This window comes from Rhagoletis pomonella, unplaced genomic scaffold, assembly GCF_013731165.1.
Source record: "Rhagoletis pomonella isolate Grant_MI unplaced genomic scaffold, Rhpom_1.0 Rhpom_scaffold_00007, whole genome shotgun sequence".
NCBI classification, from domain to species: Eukaryota; Metazoa; Arthropoda; class Insecta; order Diptera; family Tephritidae; genus Rhagoletis; species Rhagoletis pomonella.
The window spans coordinates 68,685,134-68,696,633 of NW_023458561.1; positions in this window are offsets into that span (position 1 = coordinate 68,685,134).

Consider the following 11,500-nt stretch of genomic DNA (forward strand, 5'->3'; position numbering starts at 1 on the left):
CTATTATCTATTATCTATTATCTATTATCTATTATCTATTATCTATTTTCTATTATCTATTATCTGTTACTTATTATCTTTCCTTTTTATCGTTTATATTTTTTCTATAATCTATTATTTATTATATATCACTTATTATCTATGAGTTATTATCTATTATATACTGTCTATTATTTTATATATATATGTATATATGTATTATATTTTTATAGCGCTCGACTTTGAAGATAATTATACCTGAGACGAAGCCTCGAGCCTGCATAGTCTGATTGTCATACCACAAATAAATTGTTATGAAAATAATTTCCCTGCCATTTTGTCTATTACAAAAGTTATGTCGTGCAGGAGAGGAGAAATCTAGGTGATTGCGTTGCAAATAGTTTCAACATATTTTACGTTGCAGACATTGCTAGGCAATCAGCAGCTTGCAACGGCAAAGGTGTAGCGTTAAGTGGAAAATAGAGAAATAGAGAGAAAAAAGTGCAATATTGAAATAAGATGAAACAATAAAGTGCGATACTGGAAAAAGCGATATTTCAAATCTGCTACTTGTCTACGTGCCAGTGAGAAAAGGCACACACACACATCGGTGCGTACATACACACACACACACACACATATATATATTTTTGCACATTCATTTACACCGAGTTGGCACATTATATCGATTGCACCTGTTGAGGTGCTCACACACTCAGATATATTTACAAGTGAACAATACAAGTGTACATATCTGCTCGCACTTGAATGCAGTCAGTGTACCAAGTATGGGACGGACCCCTTTCTTTACCTCTCCAACCAACTCATGGGTTGGAAAATATTGTGTTCGCACAATATAATTTCACCATCGTCGTCGTCGTCGTCACTTCACTTGCTCGCCTCGTATTTAGTCTTCCACCTCGTATTGCTCATTTAACCAGCTTGCGGCACAAATCTGTTTGTTCTGCCTTTTGCTCGCTGGAATTGGATATCAGAGTACGCTTGTGTGTGTGTGTGCGCGTATGTATCATTCGCAACTTCTCTGGTTACTGCTGCCACTTTTGTTACTCGAGTTACACGCTTTTTATCAATAAAACACAATACTTACTGATATTTACTTCCACATTCACTTACATAGTTATTTCCCTCTTCTGTATGCTTCTGTCTGTATGCCACTGCCCAGCGCTTAAAGGCTTCTCGCTTTGTTGTCTTATTTCACTTCCGGAATCGTTCATTTATTACAATGCTTGCCTTTTCGAAAGCTTAGTTCTATTTTCTGTACTTTTTGTTGTTCTACTTCCACTTACTCAATTCAGTTGTTAATTTCTATGAAATGAAAAGCTCGTCGTGGTGTCATTTACTGTTCAATTAGGGCGATATTCCAGATGTGTTTTAATTCACGCTTAAAGGCGTTAAGTTTTCTAGTTTACTTAGCTTTAGAAATTGTATTTGATTTAAATTTAGAAGAATGACGAAATCGCAATGCGCCACTCCCCGATCAATTTAGATTAATTTTATTTAAATTGAAAATTTTTTAGCTTTAAGGAGGCAAAATAGCACAAAATTAATAAAGCATCTGGGTTTTTGAGAAAACTCAAATTTTATGTATGTATTTCAATTGTATTAAGTAGGACCAAGGATTTATTTACTGTGTGCCAACTGAAACGCCAACATTACTCATACGCCCTGTGGTCCTTTTTTTTCTCATATAAAATTTACTCGAATATGTGCTTTCTGACTAAAAGTAAAATAAATATATATTCGGTACTCCTTTGTATACATACTGTACCACAAGCTACATGCTGCATAAATCTTCGATAAAACTGCTAAGCAACAACGACTAATCAAACTAAGCTGCCGAAAGCCGTTTTTTATTTCGAAGCATTTTTTTGCCTGCTAAAGTGCAATCGATTTGTGGCTTTTGCGTCTTAAAAGCAATTTTAAATTTTATTTCCACACGCATAAGCTTACGCAGAAAAGCTTTAGTAGAATTTTGGCTAAGAGTTTTCTGTCTGCCTCGGCTAACCGATTTCTTTTGTGGCAAAAGAAGCGCAAGCAAAGGAATTTAAGGTGTTTGTTGTACTCTTTGTGTGCTTCTTCTTAAAGTTAATCACATTAAAACAATTTTTCGTGAATTTTCGGCTATGTTCGAGTAATTTTTTCCTTGATTTTGTTGACTTTTTTGGTTCTTGCATTCAAGCTGCTATGCACATAAATACATATTACACATGCATGCATACCTATCTATCTATATCCAATTGGTTTGCATTTTACTTAATAGTTTAACGTTTTATTTTCTTTCTAGTTGCTTATAAATTTGTATAAATATACAAACCCATGTTAATATGTACTCAAGCGAACCAATTTGTTTCTTTTTTGCTTTTATTTTGTACTTTTGGGTGTTTTTAATTTGTCTTGAAAGCATTGCAAGCGTTCACTTAAACCCCTTTTAAGTCACTGTGAATTTTTTTAAATGCTGCTCAGAGGCATTTTTTACAAAAAAAAAAGAATGTATGCATACAAAGACTTGTGTGTTGACAGCAGTCTTCGTCGCCTTTGAATTTTGCCTTTCACATAAAATATTAAAATTGTGGAAAGACTTGTAGGATTGTTTCACTTCTGCCGAGATTCTGAAAATGTGAAGGAATGGAATGGCTTATATTTAGATATGTATGTATGAACATATATATATCGAGCCCTAACCGTCAAAAAGACGTAAGCGACAAAATTTTATTTTTGATGCAGACTTGCTTCTAGATACAAATAGGATTAGGAATGTTTCTGCATCGAAAAGAAAATTTTGAAAAAAAAGTCGCTTAGCGGTTGGTGCTCGATATGTTATTATTTCTACTTAATAACAAATTTTTATTTGCCCATAAAATCGATATTATTTTAGCAGGATTGACGACTTACATATGTATATACATGCATATGAACAGTGACTCAAACAAATGACCACGTGTGGTTTTCGCGTTAATTTTTGAGAATTTTTTAAGGCTACTTTTTCTTGTTTTTTAATATAACAAGCGCAATCAGCGTGAAATTGTATGGGCTATAAAACTGCATACCCAAAAATTTTCTAAAAATTCAGAATAAAAAGTTAAATTTTGATGAACATTTTTTGAATTTGATTTACGCGGTTTTGGTTAAAGCTTAGACGATATTTTTATATAAAAATCAAAAAAAAAAAAAAGCCCGAGAAACATTACGCATATTTGAAGAAAATCAACACGTGGTCGTTTGTTTGAGTCACTGTATATACTTTAATATATAAAATTGCATAACTTTAAAAATTTATTAATAAATTATCCATATTATTTGTACGAATCAATCATTTTTAGAAGGTAAATAACGATAAACAAAAGTATGATTACGTAGTTGAAAATTTCTTAAATCAAAATCGCAAAGCAACACAAATCTGTCAGGTTTCGGAGACCTGATTTACACTTTTGGACTTTTAAATTTTGGAAATTTGTTTTAGATCTCTTTAGACCATACAAAATGGTTAGTCTATTCGATGCCCTTGCTGTAACTAATCTTAAATAATACTTACGGTTTTCACTTCAGTACTGCTTTCAAAGCTAAAGGATTTCGCTCAGCATTACCACATTGCAACACAGCGTTTTAGGAAAACTTCGTCAGCTCACGTGCGCATAGTTAACGGGATTGGAATAATTTAATCACTTCATTTAAATATCCCCGCACCAAGCAATGGCACGTTTGGCACGCAAAGTCGCCATTTCCGAGCGTCTGTACTTACATTGTTGAACGGCAAAGCTGGGCGGGCAATCAGCAGCAATTGAAATGAGGCAAAGAAATGTGATGAAAGTACGCTAGCGGATCGTAGAAGAAACAAGAAGAAAACACTAAGTAATTCTCTAAGAAGTGAAGGTGGACGCAGAGGCAACGAAGTGCAGCTGGCATGAAAATTGGCTGCACAACAATCAAGCAAAATGCTTTAAATGCAACAACGGAAGAGCGCGTAAGGACTACTAAGTGGAGTGGAATCTTTGAATAGAAAACAAATGACAGGCAGAATAGAGAAGGCAGCTCACAAGATTTTGCGCTTATTTATTTTGGTATTTAAAGTGAAGAGATGCAGTAAAAAATGAATTCTGCCCAGCAAAATCACATTCGCTGGAGGTTTGAATTTCTCACCAGCTTATGGAGTAGAGTTTCCAGCCGCATACGCCCCCCCGCCCCGGCCCTAAACCCTAAACAGTCGTCTTTTAATTAAGGCAAAACTTATCGGAAATACTTAGCTGCTAATTTATTTTGCTCTCAAAGCTTCAAAGCGACACTTTAGTTGAACTAATAAAAGACCGCCAAATTGCAGTCGCTCAAGAGGCTGGGCAAAGCACAGCTGAGCTAAAGCAACATGCAAATGGAAGGCCATTAAAATGCAGTGCAAGAACCAGCGAAATTTCCTGCAAATATATGAAAAACCCACACAAACACGCGCATAGTGGCAAAAGGTAGTGGCAGCGGGTCTTAAACGCTCAAACGAGGGGGGGGGGGGGGGGGGGGGGGGGGAGGGGGTCTGGAACGCGCGAGGGGGGGGGGGGGGGGGGGGAGGGGCTATAATTAATGTCCCAACATGTACGCGGCCAATTAGTGCAACAATGATTTAATGCCTCAACTCAGTGGCGCGAAATTACCGCATAAGTACTATGTAGAATGTGTGTGTGTGTGTGTGCATGCGTTTGTTAGAGTGTAACGATTGCATACACGCGGCTGCCATGGCGTATGATGAACCCTCGCCAATATAAATTAAACGCCAATTGAAGGTTTCCATATTTTTTTTCCTTTACCAAATGCAAAAGTTCTTTTAAGTAAAATTTGTGCGAAATTTAAATTTTAAACTTTAACAAAAATACAAAAAAAAAATCATAGGCCAACTTAAAGTAAAAAGGGCAGAGCGTACATTAGGTTTCGTTTTTAAATGGCGGTCATAAAATATTTTCACTCGCTGGCGCGCACATCTTTAGAAACTTCAGTGGCTGGCTGCTAAATAATGTCTGTAAACTGCAGCAACAACTACACAACAATTAACCGCTTCGCTGTTCGTTTAGCTGAAAGCAAAACAACAACTGCACTCACAGCTTTAACCCCAACGACAACCGTTGGTAAGTGTAAAAGCAAATTGATGGCCTTGAAGAAAAGTTGCCAACATTAGACGGACCTTTTCAAATTTTCTTTGCATATTTATATTTGTATGCATATAAGTAAGTAAGTACATACATATGTACTCTAATAGAGATTCGGCTGCTTGCCGGCCGTAAACACAACGCAACGCCGGAAGAGCTTGTGCGTAATCAGGCCGGCCAGCGCTGGCAACTAACTGGGTCATCTTCTCTAGTACACGAGTACATGCCTAGGCCTTTCTGCGAATTTATTTAGTTTTCCTTAAATTTTTTTTGCGATATGTACTCGTGTGTGTGTGTTAGTGTGAGCCTACTATTTACACAACATCAAGCAATAAAGGGCGCGCGCTATCCTTGAGCTACAAAACTGACATTTGAGAAAATTTCAAACATAAGTGCATAGCTTACTTACTTACATATGCACATGTAGGCACACATAACTATATGAAAGCGAGCAAGTTGATTACATATTTGCAAACACTTGAATAAGCTGGTAAATATTGCGTTTTACATTTATATGCTGTTGGCTGGGAAATTCGGTTGCGTAGGCCGTTTTTAAAGTTTATTAAAGTGCGAAAACATTTGCATTGATTTAAAGGCTGTAAGTGAAAAAGTTCGTTTTCCACAAGGCGCGCCTATAAATATCGAATCATCAGTGCAAATAGGCTACAACAGATAGCAGTTTTAAGAAGAATGCAGACGCGCTAATAGTGGATTGCTGATATATGAGTAAGGGTATATCCTTTACAAAAAAAGTATCAGAATTACAAATGAGGTTCGAGGGTTCACAAAATCAACTTGGAGTTGGAAGTTAATTTTTTGCAATGCTTTTCTGTTTGAAACAGATTTATGGCGCGAAATTCTGTACTTTAAATCATGATAAAAATATAGTAAGGTAGAACCGCTGAGAGTCGCTTTTCAAATTCTTGACGTTTCCAAACAATTTAATTTTTAAATTTACTCACAAATTCACACACACATTTTCATTTTCAAACTCAAGCAACAACAATTTCGAACAATTTCATTTTTTTTATTTTCACTTTTATATGATTATAAAATGTTGGCAAACTTCAAAAAAAAATCATGGCCGACGAATTGAGAGAACGGTTCTACCTTGCTATATTTTTATCATGCTTTAAATTACATGTGTAATTACTTTGTTTTCCAAATTTGAATAAATAAATTGATAAATATGTATGAAAATACGTAATTTTATTCATAAGATAAGTGGCAGCTCCTCCTCGAGTGAAGTGCAGTTTAGCATTATGATTTCAATTAAAAAAAAATTATTATACCAACGAAAATAATAAATTTAATTTTAATAAAGTTGTGCATTATCTTGAGCTTCCAGAACATGGTAAATTTATCGAATTTCAAATAAATTGACCATGTAGGTATATAGAGATTTATTTTGTTTAACAATTTCTATAATTGGCAATTATTTAAGAAATGTGTCACTTTTTGTTTCATATCAATGTCTCATTGTTATAGTGCATTTAGCTTAAACAGAATAAGTGAATTGAATTTTGGAAAAGGTGTTGAGTCTCTGCTGCAAGACGAAAGATTTTAAATTTCGCAAATGTTCACTTAAATTGAATTACATTTTTTTAAAAAAACTTTTCAAAACTGTTTTCAAAATAAAGTTATTTTAAACCCTTTATAAATCTATATTGCAATATTTCTATAAATTGAGCTTACGTTTAAACAGGTGGCAATCCTCTAAAAAATATTTTCGAAATAAAGCTTTTTTCGAACTGTTTTCTTTGACATCCATATTGACAAAGTTTGCTAAAATAGCTTATTAAATTTTATTAGCTTTTATACAGGTGGCAACCCCTTTTAAAACTATTTTCGAAATAAAGCCCTCTCAAACTGTTTTTGTTTGAGTTCACAACATTTTGTAATGTTTTATTTTAAGTACTTGTTGCCTGAATTCAGTTTGAATTTTAACCATGTGATTACCTTCTTTAAAAATATTTTTACGAAACAATGCTTTCTTATACATCTTTTGATTGACATCTGTATTACCATATACTTTCTTGAGCTTCTGCAAGATAATTTCAAAATAAAGCTTTCTTTGATCTTATTCGTTTGCCTCTAATATTGTAATATATCTTTTAGCTTGATAAAAAAATCGAATTCACTTCTTGAATAGGTGGCAATACTGTTAAAAATGTTGTCGTGACCAAATTTTCATTAAATCTCTTACGATGTAAATTATACTTAATTTTGTAATTTAAAATAGAATTTAACTTTTTAAGCAGGTGGCAACTCTCTTCAAAACATAGGCTATATATGTATATTAATACAGGTCATACGCTATCTGTCTGTTACGCTACGCTCACTCACAAACTTCCACATTTACGATTTTAGTAGGCTTTCAATTAACTTGTCAAATATATTTCTCAGCTGGTGGCAACACTCGTCAAAAATATTTTCGAATTACATACAGCTTTCTGAAAACCACTTTCTTCGGATACCCATATTAAAATGTTTGATTGAACTTATAGATAATTCGATTACACTTTTGAACAGGTGGCAACCACTTAAAAAATATTTTCGAAAAGAATCGTTTTGGAACCCCACTAGTTTACATACATTGTTGTAATATTTTATTCAACTTAGTAATTAACTGATTTTAACTTCTAAAGAGGTGGCCATTCAATTCAAAAAATAATCTGCATATTATTCCAGGTTATAGTCTATCTGTGTGCCAAATTTCAGTGCCATACGTTAGCCGTTTTAGCAAGGAAGAGCAACAAAAACGGGGTTTCAGATATTGTATATATACTATTCAGAACTTTAGACTTGCAGTTCAGACATTTCAGCTGCAGGGAAAGGAGGAGAGCTCATCCAGGAGTTCAAACCCTTCATCGCTCGCACAAACTTTCATAACGATACTCAGGCAGCCATCAAAGCTTTTATCTCACAGAAGACGGTTCGAATTGGAAAAAATTGATAAAACAGCTGACTTTGGCTTAAACTGTGGATCTTTCTTGGGTTTCGAGTTGAAATGGAGTAAATTGTACCGAAAAACTATAAAAATAGGTCGTTCGTCTAGAAAGAAATTTGAGGTATCGTCCTTTAAACTGCGTCTAGTAGAAGACCACCAACGGCATCCACTTCAATAAAGCGGATTATTCCTACTCCCAATCAGAAATGTGTTTCGATATTGGCTAATATAAGAAAAACGAGCGCGGCAGTTTCTTTTTTTTTAATGTCTAACAACAGTTGCACTAACAGCCATCGCGAAGATCAGGAGAAGAGAGCGTCTGCCCTTATAAGATTGTTTGCTGATTCTTGTGCAACGAAAGCTCATAAAGCGGCGGACGTCGCCCGGAAACTACACTTAGGCGTGGCTCTAATCAAATATGCGCTTGCAGCATGCACGGCACACGTCTCAACCATGCATACTTTAGGTATAAGAACCCAACTCCCCAACATCGACGCTGACTTCTTTGCTTAAGTGAAGCTAAGATAAATAGTTAGCTTGGATGACAAAAAGCGCTATTTCAGTTTCGATGAGCTGAGATAGGATCCATCACGTTTCGTTAATACCTGAAAAGAGAAGCAATCAGTCTCTGTTTCTGCCTTTTCCAATGCAGTGTAAATGAACCATAAATATTTTCATTCGCTTTTTGTAAGAAAAACCGCACTGCACCACAAATTTCATAGAAGTCAAAAGTTTCTAATTCGCATATTTTTCATATGATGCAAAGTATTAAAGTGTAGCTGCTTGTTAAAAATTGTGAAAAATTACATTCCAAAGCAAAATGAAACAAAGCTCAGACGAGCAAAAAAAAAAACGCACAAGCAGCAGAAATAACCGGCGACGGCCAAGATGGAAACAGAAATTAGGCAGATTTCTGCTTGGCCCATTGCCAGTCGACAATAGGCTCTGTACGCTAGTCTGCGCTAGACGATGACGTACACACTGGCAGACGTCATGTTGCTGTTATGTTCTAGTGAAGTAGCGGCGGCAACTGCTGAGGTGATGGCAATGCTCGAGCAGATTGGCAGCTTACCAGGCAATTTACAGCCTTTTTCACAGTTTTAACGTTTTTTTTTCTTAAACCTGAAACTGAGTGCTAAGCAAAGCAATCGAAGGCAGGATATGGTTAATAAATAAAAATCGTAAAGTACTAGAAAAAAAAAATCACTTAGAGAATGACTTAGTTGTTAGTTATTTATCAGGAAAGACAAGCAAACATTTTCTGCCTCCACACATTTGGCTGAAACGCTATGGAATGCAATGCACTGACCGCATTTTAAGTCATTCATTTTCGCCATTCGCTGTGCATAAAAAGTTTCGCAATGGCGTTGAAGGTTGTCGCTGCAAAAAAACGTAGCAAATAAAAGAAGAAGAAAAGAAATGCTAAAATAGCAAATGGCAAACAACTTTTAGGTGTGAAAGAATTATGAAAAATCACGGTGACACACTTTCGTGGACGTGCGTTGGCGTATTTGTCTGCTGCAGCCGTTTGAAAAGTGTTTGCTTTCAGTGCAAATTGCGCGCAAACATCCTTGTACCCTGAGTGAGTGGCTGGCTGGCATTGTGTGTGTGTGTGTGTGTGCGGGTGATTATGTGGGTTCACAGCCAGACTGCTGGGATGCTTTAAACTTTAAAGTGTTAAGACCTAATGCGCTCGTGTTTTTCATTACTCTTTCTATAAGCAATGCTTAGTACTAGAGAAATATTATTAGGATGTTTGTAGTTGTTTGTGGCTTTAACAGATGCAAGCAATTTGTTTGTATGAACAAAGAATTAGTAGTGCACCGATGAGGGTGAATTCTTGCAAAAATAATTGGGCATCGAAAATGTTGACAAGATATTCTTTTTGAAGTATTGAATTTTTGATAACCACTTGCATTTTGCTTTATTATTGTTTTTGCATTTATTAGTTGGTATTTATCAACAGAGAATCTTATTTCTTTTTTTTTTGACAGTGGGATTTAGGTCCAAGTTTTGATAACATCTACGAGGAAAAAGTGGTCTTAAGTATAGTATAAAGTATAGCCAATAGGAAGCTTTATTATTTAATGTAATATTAATCGCAGGAACTTATTTCGCTAGGATCTTAAACAAGAAAAAATACATAGATTTAAACACTTTAGGGGCTTTAATGGTCCCTATTTTGGAATGTCACTATATAAATTTTTCAAAATGTATGAGCTTCTGACTCCTAATACGTCGACTTTTCCTTAACACTTTTGCGCGCGCTTCGGAAGTTCCTTCGCCCGCCCATAGCCTGCCTTTACGGACAGCCCTAGCTTGCTAAGATGGTGTCTTTACGTCTAGCATTGTAGTCCTCAAAAAGCTTTAGAAGTCATTCAAAGGCTCCTATACAAAAGGTTTTGAATTTCTTGGACTGCCTTGGTCTTTTAGCATTCGCCATTAACCAAAAGCTTTAGTATCCTCCCTCAGAAAGGTGTTGGTTCATTCAGGCTCCGATGGACTTCGCGTTTCATGATTTTGTCAGCCGCTTTGTTGTCTTAAAAACCTTTCTTAGCGGGTTCCAAGAAGACGGAGGACAGAAATACTACTTGGAGGTTGGAGCTAAGCGTCTTAAAAATCTGGGAACCTTTTTCGATCTTGCATGGCTTCTTTTCACTCTGCATGATTCCTTTTTAAGGATTATGGCATAATGATGCTTATGGAAGGATATTTTTAGCAGCATTGAGACTGTAAATTGGACAACGGCAACACTAAAGGATGGTATTAAAGTCAACAGCTGTTTGCGAAGGCCACAATTCTTCATACTTGATGGGTTGTTGATGGATAAACGACAGACTGGTCAACTAATAATAAAATAATTTTGTTCGCCCTCCCCATAAGCGGACATCTGTCATAAGAATTTCACTGTATTTCCTATTCACTTCCGTTGCAGACTTTCCGATGGCATACTTTATTTTGTGTATTAGCTTACTGCTGTGAAGGACTTAACAGGCCTTTCATTATCAAAACTAAGGATGTAATCCTACCGAAACCAAGAATACTTTTCATATCCAAGTCGCACTGCCTAGAGTGGCCTTGTCTCATATGTATAGGCCTTTTTGTCTACACTGAATATATGTACATACATATGTAACACTAGACATACTTACTATATATAAGTTTTTACTTAAATAGCACAAAATGTAGATATTTGTATGCCTGGCACATGAAACAGCTCATATGAATCGTTTTGAAATTTGAATTCAAAAAGTAGCACCATTCAATTCATCGTCCTTTCAATTTACCGCCTTTTTGAAACAAACTTTCACAAAGTGAAACTAGACCGCACTCAACGAGATAAGTACCTACCAATAAAATTTTCAAAGACTTAATCTTACGCATGAGAATTCTAAATAGAGAAGCCACATCATCATTATTTTTT